Source organism: Ambystoma mexicanum, chromosome 2p, assembly GCF_040938575.1.
Source record: "Ambystoma mexicanum isolate Mex_15411 chromosome 2p, UKY_AmexF1_1, whole genome shotgun sequence".
Taxonomy (NCBI): domain Eukaryota; kingdom Metazoa; phylum Chordata; class Amphibia; order Caudata; family Ambystomatidae; genus Ambystoma; species Ambystoma mexicanum.
Genome location: NC_090923.1, coordinates 893750291 through 893778134, shown reverse-complemented (window position 1 = coordinate 893778134; position 27844 = coordinate 893750291). Strand labels below are relative to the sequence as shown.

The window sequence follows — 27844 nt, the reverse complement described above, 5'->3', positions numbered from 1 at the left end:
CAGCAGTACTGGCACCCACTTGCTGATTCCCATCGCTCTTCCCCCTCCTTCTTCCCCCCCCCCCCGTGATTAGGCTGACAAAAATGCGTGTTGTTGATCTTGTAGCTTGTAACCCTCTTAGCCTGAACTTTAAGCCATTGATTTTAGAATCCGCCCCCTAGCTGCCTCTGTTCACCTTGCTGTGTTTACAGCATTGGGTCAGCCAGCACCTCTGGCTGACCCCTTCGTAATCTTTAATTACCCAGTAGTGCTCTGTCATGAGAGAATCCAGAATACAGCAACTACAGAATCGACATCTGTGTAGTGCACCGTGTCCAATTTACTGTGCACGAGCCAATTGGTGGCATTTAGTGGCAGGGCATTCAATATACGGCATCTGCTGCGATTTCAACTCTAATTGGCACTAAAGTTAACTATTTACAGGGCGGGTGCGTATGTTGTGTTCCAGTGGTAAACATGCTCTACCCAGCGTGGGAACACCTGTGCTCATGTTACTACATACCCAAATGCCAATTGGATGAGGGTTAGATGGGTAAAATGCCAAATGTTGAGCACTTTGGTACTATTTAAAAATAAATGGGGATTTACATATATATTTACAATACAGCAATCCCCACCTATCAATCAGCCAGTTGCACACCTTCTCATTCTCTGCACTAGATTTCCCTTCACATCGCTCTTCAGATATCAAACCGTTTTCTGGTCATTGTATCCTAACCAAACTAAGATGCTGATCTTCCTGGACAGGACGTAATGCACCTTACCACGGTCAAGGTTTACATGCTTTGAGACCGCCATGACGGTGAGCTGGCGCAATATAAAAATCCTGAATATTAATTATTATGAATATGTTACACATAATTAGTGTAGGCTATTAATTCCTAGCATGCAGAATATTGAACTTAATGTCCTCACTTGTGTGTAAAGCATTTAAGTTCTCGCTGTGTGTTAGGCTTGTGTGTGGTACTGGCTTTGTTTCCCAAAAGATATCGCATGCTCAGGCTTTCTTTCAATGTCTTAATTTTTTGGGTACTGAACTTCATTCTCATAAATGGATCAGCGATGTTCATGCTCTTGATTATACCTGTATTGGTACCTTACTACTTATACCTAACTTCATTGCCACACGTGTTGGGATCTCCATGGATTTGCTCGAAGGTCTACTTTTCTAATCCTTACAGTTCCTGTCCTCATCCTACCCCCCCCCCCACCTCCTGACTTCTCTGCTGTTAAGCTTTAGCATTTTCTCTTTCTTTGCTGTTAGCGTTCTCATCCCCTCTCCACAAATGCATGCATGCTTCTTAGTATTTTCATAGCACCCGGGCTTGAAGCATTTCTCCTGATCCGTAGTTCTCCTGGTCAGTGGCTTCATTGCTCACCACCTGGAGTTTTGTGTAGCGTCTCCAGTTCACTTCGCCTGTGTGTCCATCCGCTTCTGGTTTAAGCCCCACGGTTAGATTGCTGCTGGTCTCGTGTCGGATGCTTGCCACCTCGTCCACGCCAGCATGTCTTCCAAGGCCTCCCTTTTATGTCTCTATCGGAATTCGATATTGTTGACGCAGGTTTGCGGACTGGGTCACATAAGTTCTATGTCTCTTTGTTGTCCCAGTACTTACTTGTAAGGCCACCCACCTCCATTCAGGAACTAGTCTTCTTTTTTTATTGTTCTCTCCTGGCCCTGACTCTGCCTACTGAGGGTATAATACCCTTCACGTCTCAGTAAAAATGTTCCTGCTTCCGGCAGGGATTGAACAGTTACGCTGCTCTGCTTCTCTCCCTTCCCTTCAGGGCTTGGTGGGGCAGCGTACAGTAATCCTTGGTAAGGGCCTGCTGGGCATTGGGGCCTTCACCACTGCAGAACTGACTCCCGCGGCCCCTGGTGGGTATGCAGTAATAAAATCGTGGCAAAAATGTTGCCTTTATGAAAAATCATGGCAGAAATGCTGTGGTTTGACCCGGTAAAGGTGTACCCCATTATACCATTTAAGGGGAGAGGGAGTTGCGGGGGTGTCCCCCGCTCCCTTTAAATAGTATAATGGGTCTGGGGGTTGTGGGGGATGTCCCCCTCATCCGTTACATGGATTGCGGCGGCAAAACCACATACTTTTTGCTGCGATTTTTGTGTAAACGGCAATTTCTGCTGTGATTTTAACACATGGAACCCCCTGGTGGATGAGGGGATGCAGTTTGAACAGGACAGCACCGTGACACACCACTGCGGAGTTCCCTGTGGGGGCCCTCTCAGGAAATGTAAATCTTTAGAAAGGCACACTGGTCTGCTGCACCAAAGCCTCGGGCAGTAGGAACCTACTACGCTAGTTCTAGCTTTTGGGGGAAGGGCAACAGCCTTACGACTCTCCCAAGGCCTTGCATGAAGGTACTGATCCTGTACCTGTTCTTGGGGGAGTCAGGTCTCGGGTTGAATGTATGTCTGACTTGGCCAACGCTGGCTTCAAGGCCTCCAATATGTTTATGGTCAACCATGACATGACCGAAAGGCGTAAACCGCCTTTCATTCACGTCACGCCCTGTTTTCATGCACTCGTACGGTGTAGAGGAGGTGCGGAACGCACTTGGGTTTCCAATGCCTCTCTTCCTCTCCGCCATGGAAGCATACCAGTCAGCGTTTGCTCACTTTGCACGCGTGTAGGCCACCTTTTGCCATGCAAATTTACACCACGTAGTGCAAATGCCAAAGATTTGGCGGCGAGGAGCTGCCTATGTTTAAGTGTTAATATCACGATTCCCTGCCGACCGATTGTGGAGCAAAATTAGCTCCACTGAGATAAGCAGTGACTTCACAGGATTCAAGAAGGAACGATCCCAACATGTCCTAACCCTAATCCAGGTCAAAGACTTTTTAACATCCCTAAACCTACAAAATGCCTACTTCCTCATATCAATTTGAAAGAATCACCAAATGTTTGTGAGAGTCACTATGGGCAGCAGACATTTTGTCAGTGCCTTCCCCATCAGTCTGCAGCAGTTTTGCGGGTCTTCAGAAAGGTCCTGAGAGCTATTGTACTGTCACTCCAGCTGAAAAGGATACAGGTGCTGTCCTTTTACCTGGACGAAGTGTTGATCAAAACTCCAACACAGGAAATGCTGGTGCAACCTGTGCAGAGTATTGGTGATATAAGAGACAGTGGGTTATATCATGAACATGCCGGGGTCTAGGTTTTCTTCTCTTACAGGTTCCTCAGTTATTGGGGCAAGATTTGGGATGAAAGGGCTCTGTGGAAACCTCCTAGATACCAAACAGGGGACTGTGAGGGTTTTCTGCAGGTTTGGGGGGCACTGGCTCATTGTGTGTTTCTGACTTCTTGGGCTCGCCTACACACATTGTTTGCACAGCTGTGGAAGGAGAATCTTCGAGGTCTTGATGTCTATTGCCCCAACTCTGAGGTTCGATGTGCAATAGTGGCTTTGATTGGGAAATTGCGTAAAGGTGTTTTCTCTGAACCAGCTGTTAACAATCATTTTTACGAGAGAGAAGGGAATATCCTGCAGTAGCTCATCCCTCCCTGAATCCAAGGTGAAGGTGGTATGCCTTCAGACAGACAATACAAGTGTATCCTACATCAACAGGCAAGTGGGGAATCACACTCCAGAACCCTGGGACTTTTGACAAGACTTGGCGAAATAGGCAGACGTGACCTCCTATCTATCAAAGCTCTGCACATCAGGAGGTCAGACAATGTGGAAACAAACAAGTTAAGCAGAGTATTGCTTTTCAGTGTTTGTGATAAGTTTGGGACCCCGAGCGTGGATCTCTTTTCCTTCCTTCGATATATATAAACGCCCAGGTTTTGTTTCCAGGTTCTCCAAGCCCAAAAGCTGGAGAGTGGATGCAATTATAATTATTATTGTTCTTTTATAACACGCTTAATACCAACAAGTGGTTTCTAAGCGCAGGATCAGGATTGAAACCGGTGTTGCGCTTGCTTCCAAGACAAACGCATTGCCCTTGAGCTATCCTTCCTTCCACAATCAATGGCCATAAGATGGCCAGTGCGTCTGTTATGTGTTTCTGCCTCTTCCCCCCCCCCCCCTTATCCCGACAGTGGTTTGAAGATTCAGGAGTCGGGGGCATAACGCATTCTGGTGGCTCGGTTTCACCCATGCAGTGGCTCGTTCTTCCCTTTTCTCAAGCTCCAAAATGTGTTCTTCTGGGACTTCCATATACCATGAAATGGGACTAAGGAATGGCCAGTCCAAATGCTCTGGTCTGGGAGGGCCTGGAAATTGAGAGAAAAAGGTTTCAGCCTGCGGTCTGTCACACAAATTGGCCAAAGCTATCCTGAACGATAAGAGGCACTTGGCCATGTGGGACCCTTCCTGGGAGGGTGCGGCAAAAGTGTGGCATCAGCAATCCTGAGTCCTGTCCCAAACACCAGTTCCCTCACAAAGAGTTGTCCTTGCGGTTATCAGTCTGTACCCTAAGTAGGTGAATGGGCGGCTGTTAGAGCTTTTTGAAGGCAAGCAGATTCAGGTGATCAGGTCTTAGTAACTTGACTGTCATAAAGATTTCCCCTTTCTAGGCCTGTGGTTGAGTGTGAACTGCCCGCTTGGGACCTCCCACTTATTTTTGGGCTCTGCAGGGGGGAAATGCCAGGGCATGAGTAACACTGAAGACACCTTCTCTCTTTGGATGCCATATCGGCCAAATTGTGTATTCCTTACATCAAACATTATGACCAAAAATGCGACCCACAAACCACACATCACAAATAGCAATAAATCATTTCCTAATACTGACAGGTGGTCCAGGCAGACCGCGGCCTCTGCCCTTCAAGGCAGCGTATGGTGGTAAGGCCCTCTTCCCCTCCCCACCATGCCCTGCTCTGTGTGTGGGGGTGATCCCATGAGGCTGACGCTTTGTTACCCAACTTGCTTCCTGACCCCGCCCCCACACCCTCTCCCCACCGACACCCCCTGGCAGCTGTCCATGAATTCCGCAGGGGGGCATACTGCGCCCTCCCCTTCCCATAATTCCAGCTCCGGTGTCCCCCGGAATCGGATTCTAATGTCTCTGTGGTCCTCCCACACCTGCTACCTTCATTTCCCTCCTTGCCCCCTCGAACTCTGCCATTCAGGGTGGGTGGGATGGAAAAGTACTGGTGGACGGCACGGGCCTGGGTGGCAGGAACACAGTGGCACACCTCCCCTGGGGTAAGGCAGAGAACTGTGCTCCTTTGCACTCTTGCCCCCTTTTATGGGGCATTTTGCGCCACTATGCCCCCACTGGGCCCCAGCCCGTGAAACCTGCCTGCCCCTCCTACTGTGGAACTGGGTCTACCTGGTGCCTCGAGCTTCCTGCTGCCTTCAGCACCTCCCATGCCTTCCAGCCACCCCCTGGCCTGCCCAACCTGGCATCTCCGCATTGGCGAGTCCTTTGCCTTTCGAAAGGCCCTGCAGGTATTCGTAGGGGGCCATCACTAGCACTGCAAGGCATTGTATAGTATGGGGGGGTTCATTAAGCGCAACAGTCACCCGAAGTATCTGGCGCTGTCGATAAAATGGGCAGTGAAGCGATTTAAACCATAGAGAATAATCCATTATGGAAGGCTAACTAAGGAGGTTGTAAGTTTTATTTGGAAGGGCATAAGGCTCGTCTCTTTTCAAAGCGATAATGGTATTGAAGTACATCATTTGGCGGCTTGCAGTGAGAAGGAATGTGCACCTTCTTCTTCTTCTTAATTATCAGATGCGTGGGCGGACCCACGCAGGCGCTTCCCCATCCTAAAGGATGATGTGCACCAAATCCACCAACCAATACTTAGCTCACATAAACTCACAACTCCTCCCACCGCCCCGTCTGCCTCACAAAATCCAACATCACATTGCTCCTCCTCCTGCCTCTCACCCCGTCACCTCCCAGCAATGCCTTCCCACTCAGCTCAGCCACACCCAGCGCAGACAACCAAACCCTCATCAATTCTCTCTCCTCAGCATGTCTCTCGCACCTAAGCAGAAAATGTCCCACAGCCTCAGGCACCCCACACACCGCACAGTCCCTCGACTCACGCTTCCCCACTCTAAACAGACAGTCATTCAGCCCCACATGCCCTATCCTCAACCGATTCAGCATCACCTCCTCCCCCCTCCTCCATTCCAGACTCCCTGCATCCACCTTCACCGTTACTTTCCCACGAACACCAAACATCCACCTGCCCTTCACCCCACTGACCCACCTCTCCTGCCACTCATCCATTGATTGTCTATGGGGAGTAATCTGTGCTCTCTTGCAAGCTCGTTACCTAGTGGCTCTGGCAGATGGCATGCTTCTATGGGGTGATCCAGCTCGGTCTGCCGAAGGTTGTACCCAATTTTCACTTGTTTCAGGAGATTGTGCTCCCTTCATACTTTCTAAACCTCTGTTCACCTAGAAGAATTGGAATGGAGTTTACTAGATTTAAGGAGGGCAGTTCTGGGTTGCCTGGAAAAGATGAAGGTCCTTTTCGAGAGATTAGATGGCCTATTTTTTTTCTTTTTGTTTTACTTGTCAGGGCCTCTACCCAGATTGGAATGCCACTGTACTGCCTTAAGGAAGCCACCTTTATCCCGTTTGGGCCGTCTAGGTCCAAATTTCTGCCAAAGCCTGAATAGTCGGCTTTTGGTCTGCTCCCTCACCCTGATTCTGACTATATGTTCTGTCTTGTCTTTTGTTTTTGTGTTCTCTGTGCGCTCTGAGGCCCTTGGGCATGTGGTGCTTACTACAAATTGAATAATAATAATAATAGCTTCCTGGGGGGCGGTTGAACGGGTATATATCCAGGACATTTGCAGGGCCACTACCTGGGTAGATAAAACCACATCAATTAAATGCTACTGCTACCGCTACCGCTTTGAACTGGTGTTTTGAGTACGTAGTACACTGTATTTCCATGTCTCAATATCGTACATTGTTAATGAACTGGTGTTGTGCACAAAGCATCTGTGGTCTGAAGAGTTCTGTGGGCCCATTTATTATGAGAGTTGGTTGAGCTCACAAATAGGTACTTGGACGAGGAAAGGGGTCTTTTTAGGTAATTAAGTTGCCCCAATATTTGACAAGGTACTCAGCGAATGGGGCATCCCACGATACATCAAATCTGACAATGGGCACCAATTCAACAGCCATGAGTTTGCAGCGTTCGCAAAGCATATGGGCTTCACCCACCAAAGGATCCCCCCAGATGGCCACAAGTAAACGGAATGGCCGAATGCTTCATGGCGTCCATCAAAAAGAGTCCAAAGAGCTTGCATAGAAGGCACAAACCCACACCAGGCTCTCTTCAGGCTACTACACAACTATTGTAACACGCCTCATGAAGCTACCAACAAGACCCCCGCCGAGCTAACGATGTGCTATCAAATCTGCACATGCGTTGTAAGAAATGCCAGTGGACATTAGGAAGAGGACACAGAGATCATAAAGAGGGACACTGAAAAAGAGCGAGCCAAGGCAGACACAGACCTGAGACGGAAGGCAGTACCGAAGGATCTCCACATCGGAGACTAAGTTCTCGTCCGGCAAACAATGGCAAAGAAAACAGATTCGAGATACGCGCAGAACCCACTGAACATGGTTGCCAACAAGGGGACCATGGTGACAGCTCAAAATGCTGAACGTACAATCACCAGAAACAGTTCACAGTTTAAACACTTCATTCAAAGAGAGGATCCCGAGCTACCTGCACCAGAAACCGATCCTGAACCCCAAGTGTCATGGGATGACACTTGGACCCTGTCCATGGAGGATCGACGCCTGATGCAAGAGGTCCCTGACCCTCAAGAGCCCTCAAGGCACTTGGATAGGGTTGCACAGCCCCAACGCGTAATGCAGAGAATGTTAAAGGATATTTGTATTGTGCACTGTCACCACCGGAGTGGTCCCCTGGTGCCCTGGCATATCTGAAACAAAAGGGGGAGTGGGTTAGACGTGTTAGTGGGACAAAGTTTGGAAAAGAGCAAGGGAGCTGTGAAGTGCTGTTGGCAGCTTTGGTTAGGTTAACACCATTCGCCGAGCATATTGGTGTGTTATTCGATTCTGAGCCTGTTGTGTGCTGTTCTTTGGGAGTCTGTGTGGTGTGGTTGTTGTTGCGATGTGGTGAAGTGCATGCGGTTTGCTGCGGCTTTAAGAGGTGTGGTTGTTTGGTTAGAGTGTGAGAGGTGTGTGAGGAGTGGAAAGAATGTTGACCCCGCCGTCAGAACATTTGCCCGGGGGTGATGTTGGAGGTCCCTTTACCTTTAAGGCACCGCCAGCTTCCAGGCAGGAAGCGGGAGCGGGATAAGGGAAGGGGAGGAGTCAAAGGGGAACGAGTTAGTAAGTAGTTGCATGTTGAATAAAGAACACGTATACAGTTTCCCTCCAGTGTTGAGTCCTTTATTTAAATGAGCATCCCGCACAACAGTGCCCAACTTATTAGCACGACTAGGGTGGCCAACTGTCCCGGATTTCGCGGGATTGTCCCGCAATTAGGGACTCTGTCCTGCAGTTTGCAGGGTGGCTGTGCGGGACGCAGACTTGCGTCGGGACAACCTGCCTCCAGCACAGCCAGTCTGCAAACTGAAGTGGCCATGGACACAGCATGGCGCTGCTTTCTTTCTAAGGCAGCTCTGCAGCCCCCGCTCCTTTTGAGCCTATGGGTCGAGCTGTAACGCTCTGACACCTGGCTTAATTGAAATTCTAATGCTTTGTTCCTGGGGTTCTGATGGTCATGTTTGCAGTTAAAAAAAACGTGACCATCACCTCCCAAGGACACACCATTTGCATTTCAATTAAGCCAGGAATTACGAGCCATTAAAAAATGTTTTATTAAAGGGGCGGGCCAAACGTGAATGACTTTGTGATGTCATCACCGCCTTGTGGGCAAGGGTCCCATTAAAGACTATCAAAGAGTTGGCCACCCTAAGCACGACTGGCATTACACAATGTCCATCCTGAGTATTCGGTAATGGGCCTACCCTGGGTAAGGGGCAGCCAGTCTATGTCTGCCTAGCTAAGTGTCCCTGGACAGTTGTATCCCCTTGCCTCCTACCCGGTAGCTTAGACATTGTAAAAGACAGCAGACCAGGGGTGTTGATAGGTCTGGAAAAGATCCGGGGCTATACTAATATCGGGAATCGGGCCTAGCCACCCGCAACGCCTCTGCGGGCACACTGCGTCTATTTATTTATTTATTTTGCATTTTTAAAGCGCTCACAGCCCGCGGGCATCGAGGCGCTGTTACAGGAATTGTTTTTTTTTTAGTTGCATAATGCTGGTGGCAGCGCGGTACTCTTTATCTGGGTGGGTAGATCTGCTTTGTCCATGCTGAGGTGGCTTGGTCCCTTTGGCAGGCGGTAGATACGCCCGGCCTGCGGTAGCGCTGGCCGCGTGGAAGGCCGCACACGTGTCCCTCCCTGCCTTTGGCGAGTCTGCTCTTTTGTCTCCGCCCGCACACACACTGTAGGGAGTCGCTCTGTTCTCAAAGACAGATAAACAAGTGGTTAGAACAGGATGTTCTGAGCTCGGGGGCCTTTCCTCTCAAGTGAAAGTGAATGGGTGTTTGTGCCTCTTCCAGAGGGAGTGGAAACAATGAGCATGGACTGCGGTTCAGAGGAAAACACCTGGCTTCTTATGTACACTCACCCGGCACTCCCCGCCCTATGATCTCCCCATTAACCTCTGAACTGCCTTCCCCGCTGCTCATTCCCTGTCTAGATTTACGCCTCCCGGGTCTTTATCTCACGTCTGTCTTCTTGTCCACCCCTCTTAGTTCTTCCACCCCCTTGCAGGAATAAACCGTGGAGTCAGCCGTGCGGGGGGGAGGGGGGGGATTGGAAGGAAGGAAGGGAGGGAGGGGGGGTCACTAGAATGAGATGAAAGTATGGAAGGCATATTTAGCAGGCTGTGGATTTACAGGCTTAGCCAGTGGCGCAGCACCATTGAGAAGATCTGGCTGTACACCAGGCCCCTCCACCCACGCCCCCCTCGCCCCAAGAAATTAATTTTGGACTATGTTGACTCGACCTGGCCGACCTACAGAGCCGTGGCAGTACAGGCAGGTCAGGACACAGGCGTTGAATGGCGCCTGGACATCACTGTTAACAAAGGCCTTGCAATTCCTGATGTAAATACATTTTTAGGCAATTGAAATCGTGATGTGGGGTTAATACCTGCATGCCAGGAGAGTGATTGAAAGGATAGGGGGTTATAGGGGTCAGCTCATTCTCACAGCCACCCTTAAGTGTGTGGTTTCAGAGGGGAAGGAGAGAGTTAACTGCTTGTAACATTGAAGCCTCACCAGAAAAGTCTCACTAGAATGCGTAAAGAAGTTAAATGCCCCCGCACAAGAAAGTCTGCCCTCCCCCACAGTCTCTGGAGTTAACGTCTCTTCCAACATTAGAAGGGTTTGTGCCCGCCTTCCCCTGAAATGTCAGCTTAGCTTCACCCCTGCGCTTAGCTAAGTGCCACCCAACTATTAAGAACATTTCACTTGCTTTGCTCTTCACTAATGAGCAGAAAAGCAGGAACATGTTCATACACAGTCGCCATTTAAACCCGCCATTGCGTGAGCAGTCTCTTGCCATCAATGAGCAAATTATTCCTCCATTCTTTTGTAAACGCGAGGTTTTGTTTTAATGAGGCTAAATTACCTCCCACCCCCGTACGGATGTACCCTTCAGTTATCAAGAAACCGTAGCACAGTTGTGATATAGATGACTGCAGGGATTTACATCTCTTGGAAGTCTGATCAGTTATCAAAATGGAATTGGTGAGCTGTGCATAACCACTCAACAGAACAGTGTTCTTTTTACTCAGAGCTAACATTGGGTCAAACCGCATCATAACTATTTTCTATATCACGACTTTGAGCAGGAAGCTGGATCTGCACCAGGGGTGTTGCTAGGTCTGGAAACGATCTGGGGCTATGCTAATGTAGGGACTGTCGATAGCCTTTTGGTTGTAGCTGCTGAACTTCTATCCGGAGCTACAACCAAAAGACCCGGGGCTATAGCCCCCTCAGCACCAAAAGACCTGGGGCTATAGCCCTCTCAGCCACCCCCTAGCAACGCCTCTGATCTGCACACAAGCTCTGCAACTCTCCAACAATGGCGGCTCCTCTCATAATGTATTCAATGGGCTTTTATGTGCACTGCTACTACCCTGGGGCAGCCTCCAGGCACTCACGTGGCTCTGCAAGAAAAGAGGGATTGGTGTTTTAGTGAGGATAGGGGGATAGAATAGGATTGGTTCAGAACCAGGAGAAACTGGCGTCTGTGTGCGTTGTCTTGTGTACGAGTTGTTTGTGCGGCCCGGCTTGTTGTATGTGTTGTGTCCATAAGGGGAAGTCCAGTGTCGTGGATGTTTGTTATAAACTTGAGGGAGTTGTATTAGTGTGTGCTTCAGTGGGTTTGTGTGTGGTTAGGCTGTGGTTTTATGGATTGTGTGCACTGGTATGTTCCGTCTGAGTATAGGTCCAGTATCTCTGAAGTCTGTTGAGTGCAAGAGTTTATTGCTTGGTGTGTGTATGTGTTTTGGCTATAGGCTATAGTCGAGTATAGTGGTTGTGGATTGTGTTGCAGTGCTGAAGTAAGGTGGATTGGTAACGTGCACGCAACGCCATTGAGCTAATAGGGCTTCTAAATTTAAATGGGATGTTTAAATGAGTGAGTGAATGTGTAATTGTGTGTGCACCTATGTCTAATGCTGGGCTGCTACCATTTGGTACTTCTGCCCCATGGCAGACAACCCTGGGGGTAAAACAAGGGGTGGAGCCTCCAAGTTTGCCACACCTATTTTCTAAAGTGGCCCCTCCCATCACCAGTTAGCCCCAGCCGAAATGTAGGTTTTGTTGCTGTGAGGGACCGGAGAGGGGGTCTGTACTTCCGCTCTCTATTTGGTAGAGGAGAGGCACAGAGGACCCCAGCCAAGATTCTCAATAAGGTAGCAATGGACAAGCAATCAAGGCCTAGCTTCTCAGGAGGTGATGCAGGCTGGTTCTTAAGTACAGTGTAGTCCCCAAGCACCCACAAAGGAATGTCCGCACACTGTATTGGTTAAAACACAGTCTTTATATAATTAATATTCAAGGTTATATACAATATCACGATGACGCAGTTTGCACTCGGTTATCTATAATGGCAAATATATACAGCTCTATGTGGTACTACAATTACTATTAGATCTCTTTAAAGTGCATCAACTGTATGGTTAAATGGCACACAAATAAAGTTGTAAATGAAACCAAGGGAAGAGGAAAGCAGTTGATAAGACCAATTGGCAGAAATACTGGTCACTACCATTAAACACAGCTGTGTAGAGATCCCCCCACCTGGGCAACCTGTAGAATAAAGATACAAGCCCAGTCCATATATTGTTCACAAGAGACTTCCCAATAGTTCTGCAACCCCAAAGTACCTGGTGTTATAGCATTCCTCGTCGGGGAATCGACAGCCCTTCTTGAGTGTCCTCCCTTTAAGGCAGGAGTCACGGGTCATCGAACGTCCGACGGATAACAGGGTGAGCTACGACGGTGAAGTGGCAGCTTCGTTCCTAGTGGTGCTCGTTGATGGGGAAGCGTAAACGTCCTGCAAGGAAGAGGCGTGCGGGGCACCCCGGTGTTGATAGTTCTGGCTGCAAAGAGTTTGAAGAACTGTGGTTCAGCAAGCGCGTCAAGTTGTCTGCGTCTCTGTGGTCTTTGGGTGGTGGGAAACCCACCGGCGGATCGACGGTCAGGCCTTCTCCAGCAGGATACAGCAGAGACGATGCGGACGAGAGCATCCTTGGATTCGAAAGTTCTTAGGCAAATGGGAGCACGGCGGCTCCGGTCAGCGACGGAGGTCGTCGACAGTGGTGTACAACAGTCTGGGCGTTTCTCCTTGAGATTCCGCAGCAGTCCCTGTGTCGGGTCGGCAGCCTGTCGAAGATCTGTCTAACAGGGAGCTTTGGCAAAGATCTGCTGGTGCACGATGGTCCCTCGTAGCTCTGAAGAGGGCGCCTTACCAGGCCCTCTCTGGGTCAGTCCTTGGAGACACAGCAGCTTTCAGATTGTGAAGAAGAGCAACTGCATTTCTTCTCGTCCAGCAGGGCTTCAAGTTCAAGCTTCAGTTTCACTCCAGTTCTCCAGCATGGGGTCTGGCATGGATTCACATGCTCATGAATATTCCCCGTCGTCAGGCTGGGAATCCTCGGTAAAGAAAAAAACCAGTATCAGTTTCGTTTCTGATCTGTCTTTCGTAGTAATAATCAATCACTGGTCTCTGCGTCATACTGACCACAGCCAATGACTGCCCTCTACCTAAGCACCGCCTCTGGCAGCCATCTTCAGATTTTTACCGCACGTTCATGTGTTGGGATCCTCGTGCTATTGCTCTCGAGCGTTAGTGCTATTTTTTCGCGCTTTTTACAAAAAACTTCGATTCTTTCGGTCAAAAGAGCCTCAAGCTCCACCGATCCTACATCCGATCAACGGGGACCCGTGTCGGATTCATCTGTGCCCCTCAAGGGTGAAGATTTCGTCGAGCTACACTTCGGAGGACTCCAGAAGCTTCTCAGGCCCTGTCTCGGAGATGGCCCAGGAGAAGGGAAGCTCGACGCCCGGAAAGCTGTTCAGGGTCTGCCCTGGATGCCAGCTGCAGAACGTCTTCAAGGAGGACGAACACTCTTTCTGCCTTTACTGCCTTCATGAGGACAAGACGCACGTGGAGAAGGACTGTGCGTTTTGCGGCAACATGTCGGAACAGACCATGAAGGACCGCCATCAACGTCTCGCCAACTGGCTGGAGGGTAAGAGCCCGTCTGGCGAGAAGAAGAAGAAATCCGAGCGGTCTTCTAAGACCTTTGAGGGCGCCCCGGCGACGGGGGCCCAACATAAGGCCAAGCACCGCGAGTCCGCTGGCACCGGGAGCGCCGAACGGTCGGGCTCTACGGGCGCCAGGCAGGGCGCACCCTCCCCGGCACCATCAACCACGAGCCAACGCTCTGGGTCGGGTAAGAGGAAGGCCGAGCACCCGGCGAAGCTCCTGGAGAGGCCCCGGTCGAGCTCTAAGGCAGAGGAGGAGCATGGCAGTGCCCCCTCCCTCAAGGATAAGGCGGTGAGCGCACCTAAGGTGGTGAAGGCCTTGATCCATCCGACCAAGCCCTCTATCGAAACGGTCGCGGCGGCCCTGGCTCAGCCTGTGGTGGCTGCACCAGTGGTGGCGACCTCAGGGCCCAGAATCTCCCTGCCTCCTCGGAGGGAGTCTTCCTTTGTGCCCATCGATAGGACCCCCGTGAAACCCTCCGTGGGGAAGAAGAAGGGGGGGCAGGGCGTCGTCGTAGAGTCGGCCTCAACCTCAGAAGAGGAGCTGATCGAGGTCTTAAGCCACGGCCTAGGCGTGGAAGAAGGCCAGCCCGTCGGAATGGACCCCGACGCAGGTGACGACGACGACATCGTCGAGGATACCGACGGGGCCCCTGCTCGCCCGTCGGATTCCCCTCTGCCAGCGCCACAAGACAACTCGGCGGCAATTTTGTTGGCCATACAGTCCTTATGCTCCGAGATAAGGACGAGGCTACCGTTACCGACGGAGGAACCTCTCCCGTCAGGGGATCCAGAACCGGGACCTTCTGGTGTTCCCCCTACCAAGAAAAGAAGGATCCATCCACCACCTCCTTTTCAACCGTCGCGCCCCTTCCAGCCCTCCTCCCCGTCCACCCGAGGGGATGATACGGGGACTGACACGGCAGCGACGGGTACGGACGACGAGGCATACGACGAGGATTTTCCGTCGTCGCCTCCCACCAGGGCCTCTCCGCCCGACGAGATCGGATCTTTCCACTCCATGATCTCCAGGGCTTCCGAGCTTTTCCAACTCTGCCCTGAGGAGAAGAAAAAGGAAGGCTTCCTTTATCAGCGGCGCGAGGCCAAGAGGAAGACGGTCCTCGCAGTGCCTCTGTTGGACGACATTTGGGATAAGGGCCTTTCCCTCCTCAAGAACCCTTCCACGACGCCAGCTAGAAGAGACCGGTACGAGAAAAAGTACCGGGTCCCGGACACGGCCCCCCTATGCCTCCGGGCGCAGCCTACCCCGGACTCCGTCGTCTCCGCGGCAGCCAGGAAGAAAGCGGGGGGGGGTGCGGCCTCCACATCGACTTCCCCGCCGGACGGCGAGGGAAAGAAATTGGATACTATGGGGCGTAGAGTCATCTCGTCGGCAGCGACGACGATTAAAGCGGCCAACGCCTTAGCTATCGTGGCCCGCTACGACAGGGAGCTCTGGTACAAGATGGCTCCCCTGCTGGATTTTCTGCTGGACGACAAGAGGGCGGAGGCCCTTGAGATCCTGCAGGAAGGTGAGGTGGCCTCGGACCACGCCATCACCGTGGCGACGGACATCGCCGACACTGGGTTCCGCCAGCTGGGCAACGGTGTTTGCCTTCGACGTCGTGGATGGCTCAAAGCTACGGACTTCCGGCAGGACGTCCAGACCAGAGTCCTGGACATGCCCTTCGACGGGAACAACCTGTTTGGGAAGACAGTGGACGATTCCCTCCAGGCCATCAAGGCGGATACTGAGACGGCCCGGGCCCTTGGAGTCCTGCAACGACGGACGCCCTTTCGGAGCGGCGGAGGCAAGGGCGCCTCCAAAGGTTCCGGCGGCGGTTTCGCTTCCTACCGTCAAGCGGCCCGCTCGTCGTCGCAAGAGGCCTACAGAGGACGAGGCAAGTCTAGCGGACCCCGCCGTCGTCGCCAAGGAGGTCAAGGCGGCAAGGCCGCGTCCAAGCAGGATTGAACCGGCCGTGGGGTCGGGCCCCCACCGAAGCACCCCGGTGGGAGGCCGGCTGGCGGGCTTCGTCAGCGTGTGGGAGTCCATCTCCACCGACCGTTGGGTGCTGGACGCCCTGGCCCGGGGCCACGCGCTCGAGTTTCAAAGAAGGTGCCCGCGCGTCCCCCCCGTGGCCAGGAAAGAACTTCACGTCCCTCAACTTCTCCTGGAGGTAAAGGCGATGCTCAGAAAGGGCGCCATCGAACTCGTCCCAAAGAGGCTTCGGGGCTCCGGAGTCTACTCGAGATACTTCCTCGTGAAGAAGAAGACGGGAGGATGGCGCCCCATCCTGGACCTGCGACGTCTGAACAAGTTCATCAAGGCGCAGAAGTTCCGGATGGTCACCCTCCAGCACGTCCTGGGTCAGCTGGAGGAAGGAGACTTCCTATCGTCGTTGGATTTGGAGGATGCCTACTTCCACATTCCCATCCTAAAGGGGCACCGCAAATTCCTCAGATTCGTGGTCCAAGGGCGTCATTACCAGTTTAAAGCCCTTCCCTTCGGACTACGGTCGGCACCCAGGGTATTCACCAAGTGCCTTGCACCGGTGGCGGCGCAGCTGCGCCGCGAGGGGATCCACGTCTACCCCTACCTGGACGACTGGCTCATCCGCGCCAAGACGAGGGAGCTCGCCGTGGTCCACACGGCAAGGACCGTCCAACTCCTCACGGACCTGGGATTCTCCGTGAACTACGCCAAATCCCACCTGGTGCCCGCGCAAGTCGCACTGTTTCTGGGAGCGAGGCTCGACAGTGTCCCTTCTGGCCTCCCCGTCGGAGGAGAGGACCAGGACCATCTTGGGCAAGGTGCAACGGATGTTGGTGGCTGACGCGGCCAAAGTGAGGTCCATCAAGTCCCTCCTCGGGATGATGTCTTCCTGCATCTACCTCATTCCCATGTGCAGGCTCCGGATGCGCCCGTTGCAAGAATTCCTGGATGCGCGCTGGATCCAGACGACGGGTAGCTTCGAGGAAAGGATCAAGCTCGACGAGAGTTTCCGACGAGCGATACGGTGGTGGGGCACCCGCGCGCATCTGACGGCGGGCATGGACTTCCAGACCCCAGCCCACCAGGAGACTGTGACCACGGATGCCTCCCTGGAAGGGTGGGGAGCGCACACCGAAAATCTGCACGCAAGGGGACTCTGGCTCCCGACGGAGAAGTCCCTACATATCAACGTCCTGGAGCTCCGTGCAGTGTTTTGGGCCCTCAGGTCCTTCCTTCCGTCCCTCAAGGGCAAGGTGGTGAGGATCTTCACCGACAACACCACCACCATGTTTTACATCAGGAAACAGGGCGGAACCAGGTCCCCAGCGCTGTCCAAGGAGGCACAGGACCTGTGGCATTGGGCCGTCGCCCAAGGGATTTTTCTGGTGCCGTTTCATCTGGCAGGGATAAAAAACACCATCGCCGACTCACTCAGCAGGGAGCTGCGCTCGTGCCACGAGTGGGAACTACGGCAGGATCTGGCGGATCGCCTCTTCCGACGGTGGGGCACACCCCAGATCGACCTGTTCGCGACGGCGACGAACACCAAGTGCCGGAGGTTCGCCAGCAGGTTTCCCCAGACGAGGAGCATGGGCGATGCTTTCTCGTTCCCCTGGGAGGGCCTGTTCCTCTACGCGTTCCCTCCCTTGCCTCTGCTAATCCGGCTCGTCAACCAGCTCAAGAGGTCACGGTGCAGGATGATCCTCGTCGCACCTGCGTGGCCGAGGCAGATATGGTTCCCGGACCTTCTGGACTTGTCAGCGTCCCCGCCGATCAAGCTGCCGGCGGACGCGGATCTACTCTCCATGGAAGGAGGCGCCATCCTCCACCACGACCCGAAGTCGCTGAACTTGCAGGCCTGGCTCCTGCAGCGCTAGAGTTTGGAGGATACGACATACCGGCCGATTGCAGAGAGGTTCTTGCAAAGGCCAGGGCGTCCTCGACTCTTAAATGCTACGGACACAAATGGAAGAGGTTCTCTGTCTGGTGCCACGTACAGAAGATTAACCCTCTACGGATTACGGCTCCCCAAGTACTGCCGTACCTGCTGACGCTGGCCAAAGCTGGTCTGGCACATGCGTCCATCAAGATTCATCTTGCTGCGATCTCCCGATACACCAGAACCACGGGCCGGACGTCCTTGTGGTCTCATCGTCTGGTGAAAGAGTTCATGAAGGGACTGTTCAGATCGTTCCCGCCGGTGAAGGCTCCGGCCCCGGCGTGGGAGCTCAACGTGGTGCTGACCAAGCTCATGGGACCTCCGTTCGAGCCTCTGCACTCGGCCCCGTTGAAGTTTCTATCGTGGAAAACAGCTTTTCTGGTGGCCATCACCTCCGCACGACGAGTGGGAGAGATCCAGGCCCTTTCCTGCAAGGCCCCGTACTTGACTTTCCATGACACGAGGGTAGTGCTCAGGACGCACCCCTCCTTCATGCCCAAGGTACCGTCGGACTTCCATCTCAACGAACCCTTGGTGTTACCTGTGTTCTTCCCGTCGCCTTCGTCGCCGGCTGAGAGGACTTTGCACTCGCTGGATGTAGCTAGAGCGCTGAAGTTCTACGTGGACCGCACGAAGGGTTTTCGGAAGACGTCACAACTCTTTGTGAACTTTGGACCTGTCAATCAGGGGAAGGCTCTCTCGAAGGCTTCCATCTCCAGATGGCTCTCCGGCTGTATCATGTGCTGTCACCGGTTGGCAAACCGACCGCTGCCTGGCCGTCCGAGAGCCCATTCCACCAGAGCGATCGCAGCTACCACGGCGTTCCTATCTGGTGTGCCCCTGCTGGACATATGCAGGGCTGCTACGTGGAGGTCGACGCACACCTTCACGAAATTCTACTGCGTCGACCGGGATTCCAGGGAGGAGTCCAGGGTCGGCCAAGCAGTGCTGCGCAACCTGTTCGCCTGAGGTGAGCCTGGTGAGGAGGTAAGATGCTTAATGTTGAGTTGATGTGATGCTTAATGTTGAGCCTTTGCCACCTCCCGTGGTTGTGCATGTGTGTACTGCTATGTATTCTTTATTCATGAGCATGTGAATCCATGCCAGACCCCATGCTGGAGAAGGAACAAGTTACTTACCTGTAACTGTTGTTCTCCAGCATGGGTCTGGCATGGATTCACATGCAAACCCTCCCGCCTACCCCTCTGCGGCTCTTCACTTGGTCATACTGCCACTTCACGTGCTTCCAAATCTGAAGATGGCTGCCAGAGGCGGTGCTTAGGTAGAGGGCAGTCATTGGCTGTGGTCAGTATGACGCAGAGACCAGTGATTGGTTATTACTACGAAAGACAGATCAGAAACGAAACTGATACTGGTTTTTTTCTTTACCGAGGATTCCCAGCCTGACGACGGGGAATATTCATGAGCATGTGAATCCATGCCAGACCCATGCTGGAGAACAACAGTTACAGGTAAGTAACTTGTTCCTTACTGGTCGTAGTGGACTTCAGCTTCTGAACACAATTCCTATCAGTGAGAGGTCCCTGGATATACTGTTGATCGCCCATTCATTCCGCTGGGTCATACTCAAGCATCCAATCACGGCAAAGGGCATTCATGTAGGCAGGCAGCCAATCAGGCACACAGTGCATTCAGGCCATTCACTTCTCCCCAGACACTCACAACAAGTTGTGTTTTGGGACAAGTACCCAGCCATTCAACACTCCACACCGCATTCATACCGGTTTCGGGCAGGGCTGTCTCAGTCATTGGCCCTCGTTCCGAGTTTGGAGGTAATCATGGTGCTATTTGCGCCATGACTACCTCCAATACCGGTACCGAGTCTGCCCTGGTTTAATGGGGATTTACCGGTCTATTCCGACCTTTGCTGAACCGGTAAGTCCCCATTGAAAAAACCATTCCCATTTCAGCCCCCATAGGTCTCAATGGGAAGGCGCTAATAATGGTACTGCAAATTGCGGCACCGTTATTAGCTCTGAAGTCCTTTAATGGGCCCCATCCATAACGCCTGGTAAAACCAGGCGTTAAGGAAGGGACCCGCTAAGGAACCTCGGAATAGGGCGCAAAGGGATTACCGGCACCAATGTCCTTAACGGTGCCCGGTATCCCTTTGCGTATTGCTCAGAATGAGGGCCATTGTGTCAAACACCAGCCCATACCCTGCTCTGTTGGCCACCCACAGGTGTCCAAAAACATACACTAGGGGCACAGGGTTGTACCCCCACCCATGGGTGCCATAAGGGTATCCGATGGGTCTGTTCACCAAAACCAAAGGAGAGAGCTGCACCGCCAGGAGTCCCACATGAACTCCTGTGTGGAAAACACAACAGAACACACAATAAAAAGGCAGTAAAGGACAAGGATACTGAGGCCCTGTCCCTCCGATGCATTTCCAGCATCACAGTTGCGCCCCTGATTGGTTAGTATTTCGTTTAATCTCGGCAGTACTTCCAAGATATGTCCTCCATGCTCCTCCGATTGCCGCTTAGGGGTACTCTCCAACACTTCCGTCTGAGGCCTGCTGGCCATCCCCGCCACCTCTCCAAACTCAGGGGACTCCCTTCCCCCACTGGTTCCTCTGAGTGCAATCGATCGGTTGCACCCAATAGATCTTTAGTTGCTCAGCAAGGACTATTCGATTATATGATTATACTGTGCCACATTGCTAACCAGCCACTTCGTGGCACCCAGAGGAAAAAAAGGGAGTGATTTGGCGTACAAATAGGTGTAGGGTTGGTGAGATTTCCACCTACAAACGAAAATTGTAGAATCTTGCTCTATATTTCACTTTCATACTTTTGCAGGAACAGCATAGCCGCAGCAGCACAAACTTCCCCTTCAGCCCCTGGTTAAATCTTTTGTTGACTTCTGCTGCCCCCCACCATGCCTGTTTGTCACCAGTAACAATTACAAGCTTACCTTGACTGCAGCACGCAAATGAGTTTTTTGCCCTTGTTCGCTGTGTTTTAAACCCCTGTGGGGGCCACCCAATCCACTTCCGGATCCTGGCCCTGCTCCTCACCACCTTCATTCATAACACCCCCCCCCCCTTTAATCCCCCTTCCGAACAGCGACTTCCTCCCTTACCTGACGCCACCATGTTTCCCACTGGTTTCACTGCCTGGCTGTGTGTTCTGGGTTCTCCTGGAGCGGTTGTGCACTGCGACTCATCCGACGGCCACCAAGGCCTCATGCTTCTCGACGCATCCACTGGTATTTCATACTGCACATTTTGTTCACTTGAAAAAAACAAAATGTCACCTTTCTCTCAGCGAAAAAATGTTCAGTATTTTGCAACAATTTCAATTGTGGCCTTGTAAATTGTCAGAAAACTGCAAAGCACGTTAAGAACGACATGCACATTTTTCAGCAGGGTTGAATTTAGGCCAAATAGGTGAATTTCGTGCTAAATCTCTACAAAACCAATTTGCTGAATTATGCGAAAACTAGTTGGAAAAGCAATGAAACCAGGGAATAGGACTGGTGCAAAGCCAGAGGGTGCAGAGTGTTGGGGGCAGGGAGATGGAGGTTAGTTGCAGGATGATGTACCAATTGCAGATAAACCAGAGTCCCCTTAAATGTAGGGAAAACTCTACCAATCCCTGCACACATCAACAATGAAATGGGCAGCATACCATATAGTTGAGTCCTGTACCTGGTGCTTTAACTGGAAAAAAAGTAGTGCATGCACTCACCAAGCTACGAATCCAGACATTCCGGCGCAGAGTTTTTTGTCCGCCAGCCTTTTCGGCACGGCACCTTGGGCACATATCACTTTAAGGCACACCTTTTTTTTGCAGACAATGCACAGTGAGATTAAATTATGTGCCACCGTCGACAAGGTTTGCAAAGACCGCTGTAACCTCGTCGACCCGAGCCGCAACGCTCCGTTGCCTAAAACACTTTGAAATCAAAGACTCCCTTGCTCATCCCCTTCAACAGCTTTGTCCCGCTGCAGAAAGTCAAGGTCGCCGACAAACTGAGGAGAATCCGCTGTTGGGTTTTCCGCCACCCGAAGTCCACAAAGACACTGACAAAGATCCCAAAGCCAGCCATGGTCGAGTCCCGTTCGCCAACCGCCGACAACCCAACGCCCTTACTTGGCCTACATTCTTCATTGACCCTTTGCGGCAACAAACTCTCCTCAAGGTGCACTGCATGCCTCATCTTAGCAGGACGTCCACCGATTGTCGAGGAGCACCAGCAAGGACCGAAGCTGCTGCCTCAACGACACTGTTCACCGTTTCCTCGAGGAATCTCGACGATCCGTGGCTTCTGCCTTAAAGGGAGTTCACTCAAGAAGGATATGTCGATGACCCATCGAAGAACACTCTTCTAAACCAGGTACATTGGGGTAGCAGAACATTTTTAGAAGGAATCAAGACTCTCTTAAACAATATATGGACTGGCTTTGTCAGTATATCTTATTTACAGGTTGCCCAGGTGGGGGGATCCTCACACAGAACAGTGTCTTGCGGTAGGGACCCAGTATTCTGCCAACTGTCTAACCCAACTTGTTTTCCTCCCATGTCCAGTGTTGGTTCACATGGCTATTAGACGTGTATGTCATTTCAACTGTCAGCAGTTGGTGCATTTTAAAGGAGTCAAGAGTTAACTGTGGTACCACATAGATACTGTATATATTTACCCTATTCGTATTGCCCGAGCACAACGTATGTTATTGTGCATGTATATATTCTGAACCTTATCAATATTAAAACTGTGTTATCACTAACATAGTTTGTGGACATTCCTTTGAGGGGGCTTGGGGAGTACACTGTGCATAAGAACCAGCCTGCATCACCTCCTGAGAGCTTAAGTCTTGATTGCTCGGCCAACGTTACCATTTAGAGAATCTTGGCTGGGGTGCTCTGTGCTTCTACTCTGCCATATAGAGGGCAGGGGTACAGATAACCCCCTCCAGTCTTTACAGGGTGTCATCGCTATTTCTGCCTGTGGCAAACATCTGTGAAATGCCTTCATCTTAAAACGAGATAATACGTCTGCAGCGTTATTGAGAACCCCGGGACGTGCTTAGATAAAAAATGCACTCCCTTTGTTAAACAGGTCAACACCATATGTTTCAAAAGTCTGAGTACCATGTGCCCTTTGGTTGTTAATTACCATCACCACCAACATGATGTCAGATCAGAATACCACATGTTTTCCCCGCGTGCCCTCACCCCAAACTGTCAGGGCTACCATGATGGAGAATAGTTCCAAAAATGTAATGTTCCTAATCAGAGCGCTGTTGGCTTATTCTTTCGGCCATCTACCCCCACACCACGTGTTCCCCCGAATGACCCCACACTCCCTGCAGCATCCGTGTATAGCCCAGTTTTTGGTTGAGTCCTGCCTTTTTTGGCCATACTTGGAGCCCATTGAAATCCGACCAGAAGCCGTCCCAAACACTATGATCCCCTTTCATTGAAGTGGACAGTCTAGTGTGGTGATGCTTTTCTGTGAGACCGGATATTGCCCCAGCTACGGCGCGTGAAAATGGGTGCCCTATCGGGATAATCCTTAGCGCGAAATTGAGTTGTCCCACCAGGTGCTGCAGCTGAGCCAAGATCCTCTTTTTGGATTGTAGGCAAATGTATACCGACTCCCGGAATTCCACCATCTTCCTGGCTGGGAGGTGGCATATTCCCTGTCTTGCGTCAGTTTCAATATCCAAAATGTGATCATGGTCACTGGACCTTCTGTTTTGTCACACACCAATGGCACCCCCAACTCCTTTGTTATGTTTTTGAAAAGCCCCCAAAGTTTCTGCACACTGCTCTGATTGTGGAGGACCTAAGAACAGGAAGTCATCTAGGTAGTGCACCTCTCTCGCACCCTTCCGTTCCTTTTTTGTGCCCCATTCCAAGAATGAACTAGATGCCTCGAAGTAGTTGCATGAAATAGAGCACCCCGTTGGCATTCACTTGTTGAAGTAGGATTTTCCTTCCGCCTAAAAACTCAATAATATGTAGTCCGCAGGGTGGACCGGCACAGTCTAAATGCTGACTCAGTATCTGCTTTTGCTAACAGTGCCCCTTTACCCAGTTCGCTCAGCTGGCACTGAGAGTTGTCAAAGGATACGTACTCTACATAGCATTTTCCTCATTGATTGCATCATTTACAGGGGCCCCCCTTTGGAAAAGACAGACTGTGAATCATCCTGAACTTCCCCTTCTCTTTTTAGGGCACAATGCCTATTGGGGAGCGAACAAACAAAGGGAACGGGTCCTCCTATTCTCCCCAATGTCTTATCTTTGGCTATTTTTTGCATCAGTACTGCATTGTTGCTTGCTACTGATGACTGGTTCTTTGGCACCTCTGGTGGTACCAACCCCACAGAAATAACTTCCACTAGTAATTGGCCTGCTTCCTTTCTGGGGTAACTGTTTGCCCATATGCGGAGTATGTCCACTCTGATTGGTGTGGGCAACAAGGGCGCGTGAGCTGGCCTTACTCACTCTTTTTGTACTCTCTGTCCTTTGCTCTCTTATTGCATCTCTTTCCTGGGTGACCTGGCAACCCGCAGCACGGGCATGCCTGCCTAAACCTGCATATTGCCCTGGTGCATGTTTTAGTGTTCTACACCCAGCATATCGCTTTCCTATCTCCGCCTTGCGGTGAAGGCGCCTGAAAGGGGTGTTGATGCCTTGGTGCCCAAGCCCCTTATGATTGGTTATTTATAACGTGCTTAATACCCACAGGTTTCTAAGCGCAGACCCGGGGATCGAACCTGGGTTTCTCCGTGTCGTCTTGCTTGCAAGGCGAGCACGTTGCTGCTGAGCTATCCTCCCGAGACAAGGCCTTGTGACCAGGCCCCCTGTGATTTACCCCCCTGTTGGCAGACCATTGTGCAACTGGCCCATTGGTCCATAGCCCTGGTCCCCCAGTCCAGCTGAACGCTTCCTGCTTTGGAGGATCTGAACCTCTCGTCATACTGTATCCAGGCGCCAAAGGCGCATCCTCGATACATGGACATTATCTAATGCAGATCTGGCAATACCTTTTGGTGCAATTTACAATTGCTCTTTCCACTTGCACCTTTTTTTCTCCTTTCCTTCCCCTCTGGGTTTCCTCACTTCCTCTGATACAGTATAATTCAGTAGGAAATATATATCCACTAATGTATATTTCCAAACGTTCTCCCTTCTTTCCAAAGATATGTACCAAGTGAGCATACCTGAAGGGTTACTGATGTGGGCCGCTGGTGCCCTCACATCTCCCACCGAATGGCTTGCTGACGGCATACCCATCAAACCTTGTATACCTGTCTGGCTTGTAACGGTCACTGGTGGCCTTGTGACCTGCGTAGCCCCCTCCATTGTTAGATATCACGTGGTTCAAGGTCCCTGGCGTATTTCGTAGCCCTGTGTCTGGCGTCCCTACAAAAGACATACAGCGTCCGGGGACCATGGTTACCCCTGCGGACCCCCCTACCTCCTGCTGGCTGGTCCACGGTCCTCCACCCAGACCAATGCTCCCATGCTCTGACGCCCATTGTGCTGCCATGGACCCAGTATTTCCTGCGCTCAAGGCTCCTTGCCCTCTCAGCATATCCAGAGTCATTACGCCATTCCCTGTTTGCACTGTGTGCTGGCCCGGCCCCATGTGCTCAATTCTGCCCTGGCTGGCTCCTCTGCATAGCCCTAGACCGCTATAGGTAAGTTTCCCGGGTTGCTGGTGAGGCCCCCAGGTAATGCTAGCAGTGCCAGTGCCTGCAGTCCGTCTGTGCTGTGCTGGATCCTGCAGCCCCCCATCCTGTCTGGGGCTCCCGTCTCCTTCCCTGAGCCCCCTCGACCCTCCATGCTGGGTGTTTGGTACCTCTTGTGATGCCTCTGCCCCCATCTTACTCGCCACATTACCTCCTACAGTAGAGCAACCTATTCCTCTATGCCCCACTGTTGGTAACTGGCCTGTGCTAAGCATTACCCTTCCTTTCTTGGCTGACTTTGCCCCTTGCCTTCTCTTTGCCGACAGGAAAGCAGCCCCTGGGGCTACATTCTTCCTCCTGGGTCTACTTTCCAATTTTTCACCCCCTTATGTGCTCTGTTGCTGCTCCCCTGTGCTTCATGAGTCTGCCCCATTTAACTGCACCATTACTGAATCAATCACTTTATTTTGCAGCAGGGCATACAGCACTGCCACTTTGCTTGGGTCCATTCTGTAGTATTTGCAGTGGCTCATATCCCCTCTCAATTTATGCCAGTGTGCTGCCTCGGATTCCATTATGTAAAGTTCCCTTCTCACCCAGGCGGCCCACTATCTGTGCTCCTTTCAGCACACCCTCTCGGGAGGTTTTTTATGACAATTATCACCCTAGCGGCCCACGGTCGCCATAGCTTTTTTGTTGATCAGCGCCCCCTTTTTGTTTAAACACCAATACAGTGCTTATTTCCCCCACGGGTTCCTGCACATGCGTATAATACTCAGCCTTTCACCAAGGCGGCCCGTACTTTCTAATCAGCACAGTTGTTTGTACATAACACCTTTCACCCAGGTTTCGGTTCCAAACCCCCTTCTGTAGCCTGATTGATATTGATTCAGAATGGGGAACTTGTTTATATAACATCATCATGGCCCCCTTATTTGCCTTCTTGGAGCAGGAGGGGGGTCTTGTTTTCCAACTATGCGGATGACTCTCAATGTGTCACCCCCATTACTGGTACATACACAAAAGATGAAGATGAACTTAATAGAGGTTACTCCCTGATTGAGAAGCGGGTGGTCCGTAACATCCTTGCCTTAAACAGAAAAAAGACTGAGTTGATGATGTGTGTTCCGCAGCGATGTTGGACCCCGCTTATGATTGTTTTTCGCTGGGGAATGTTAACTTAGCCCGATTGGTGAAAATAAAAATGTTAGGGGTACATAAAGACCCACGTAGGCTGTCTTGTCTCTGCATCAGTTTATTATGTGAAGCTTCTGGCACACATTATACCCTTTATTTCCAGGGAAAATGCTGAAACCATAGCAAGAGCCATTATTTGTGCTAAGATAGACTACTGTAGCAGTAATTTGATGGCTCTCTGCAAAGCAGATACCAATAGACTCCAAGTGGTTCAGAATGGAGCGGTCCGAGTGGTTGTTGGTCTCTCCCGCCGTGACCTCGTTTCAGCTGCCATACGCTCCCTGCATTGGCTCCCTGTGGAAGCGCGGATTCGCTTCTGACTCCTGGTCATTACATTCAAATGTAGATTTGTTCTCATGCCCGGGTATTTGCAAGACCTTATCACTAGTAGGGTCAATAGCAGAAACCTGAGGTCAAATAATCAGAATGTTTTGGTCTCTCCCAGATGCAGAACAACTAAGGTTGAAAATTGAGCTTTTTTTCTCTGCAGCCCTAAAGGCCTGGAATCTGCTCCGACCGGAGTTGCGGGGCTTGACTTGCCTCTCTGACCTTCAATTTCTGGCCAAGTCTGCTTGCCTGATGCTGCCCGTTTTTCTGTTTTTTGTTTTTTGTTTTTTTGGGTCTTTGTCTGCGCCCTAACGCCTAAGGGTCCAAGGTTGCGCTATATAAATAAAGGAAAAGTAAAGTAAAGACGCCCTGCTTTCTATATACTCGTTTCACCCGGACAGCCTGCTTATGCTATTTTAAGTAAAACACAACTTTCACTCAAGTGGCCCGCTCTCTGTATGTTTGCACTTCTGCCAGCCCCCACCCCACCAGCAGTCCCCCACTCGCAATCGCAATGCCCTGCACACTGACTCTCTCCCAGTTCCCCCACCCCACCGCCAGCAATGCTACAGAGAGAAAAAACCCTGGCACATGTTGCCTCCACTCTCTGCTGCCCCCAAGCACACCACCAGACCCCCGCGATAGCGCAACTCAGAGAGAACCCTGCCCAACACCCACCACCTCCTTGCACCTGGAGTCCAACGAGCCCAGAACCTGGAACGGAATCCCACTAACAAAGGCTGGACATCTAGCACACGGACTGCCGGAGTCCCGGGTGCAGAGGAGGCAAGCCCTCGCCTGGCAGCTCCCCCGGGGTAGTCTTGATGCCAGCAGGGGACTCAAGGTGAAGAAAAAACGACTACAGGAGCGCGGCAGAGGTTTTCCCGGCAATTCTGGCAGGCACGGCAGAAGGTCCAGGAGACGGTCCACGAGGCGTCCAGCAG

The 27844-nt window shown here is 51.6% G+C and overlaps 1 protein-coding gene and 1 long non-coding RNA gene across 3 annotated transcripts in view; one reads left to right on the top strand and one right to left on the bottom strand.

Moving 5' to 3' along the window:
* Positions 1–27844, top strand: part of HIF3A (hypoxia inducible factor 3 subunit alpha) — a 194382-nt gene that overhangs the window by 55310 nt on the left and 111228 nt on the right. The window lies entirely within an intron of this gene.
* The window catches only part of LOC138566876 (uncharacterized), an 86523-nt gene that overhangs the window by 37802 nt on the left and 20877 nt on the right, over positions 1–27844 (bottom strand). The window contains exon 2 of the long non-coding RNA XR_011302047.1: positions 20813–20964. This is a non-coding gene — a long non-coding RNA (uncharacterized lncRNA). The remainder of the gene's footprint in view (positions 1–20812; positions 20965–27844) is intronic.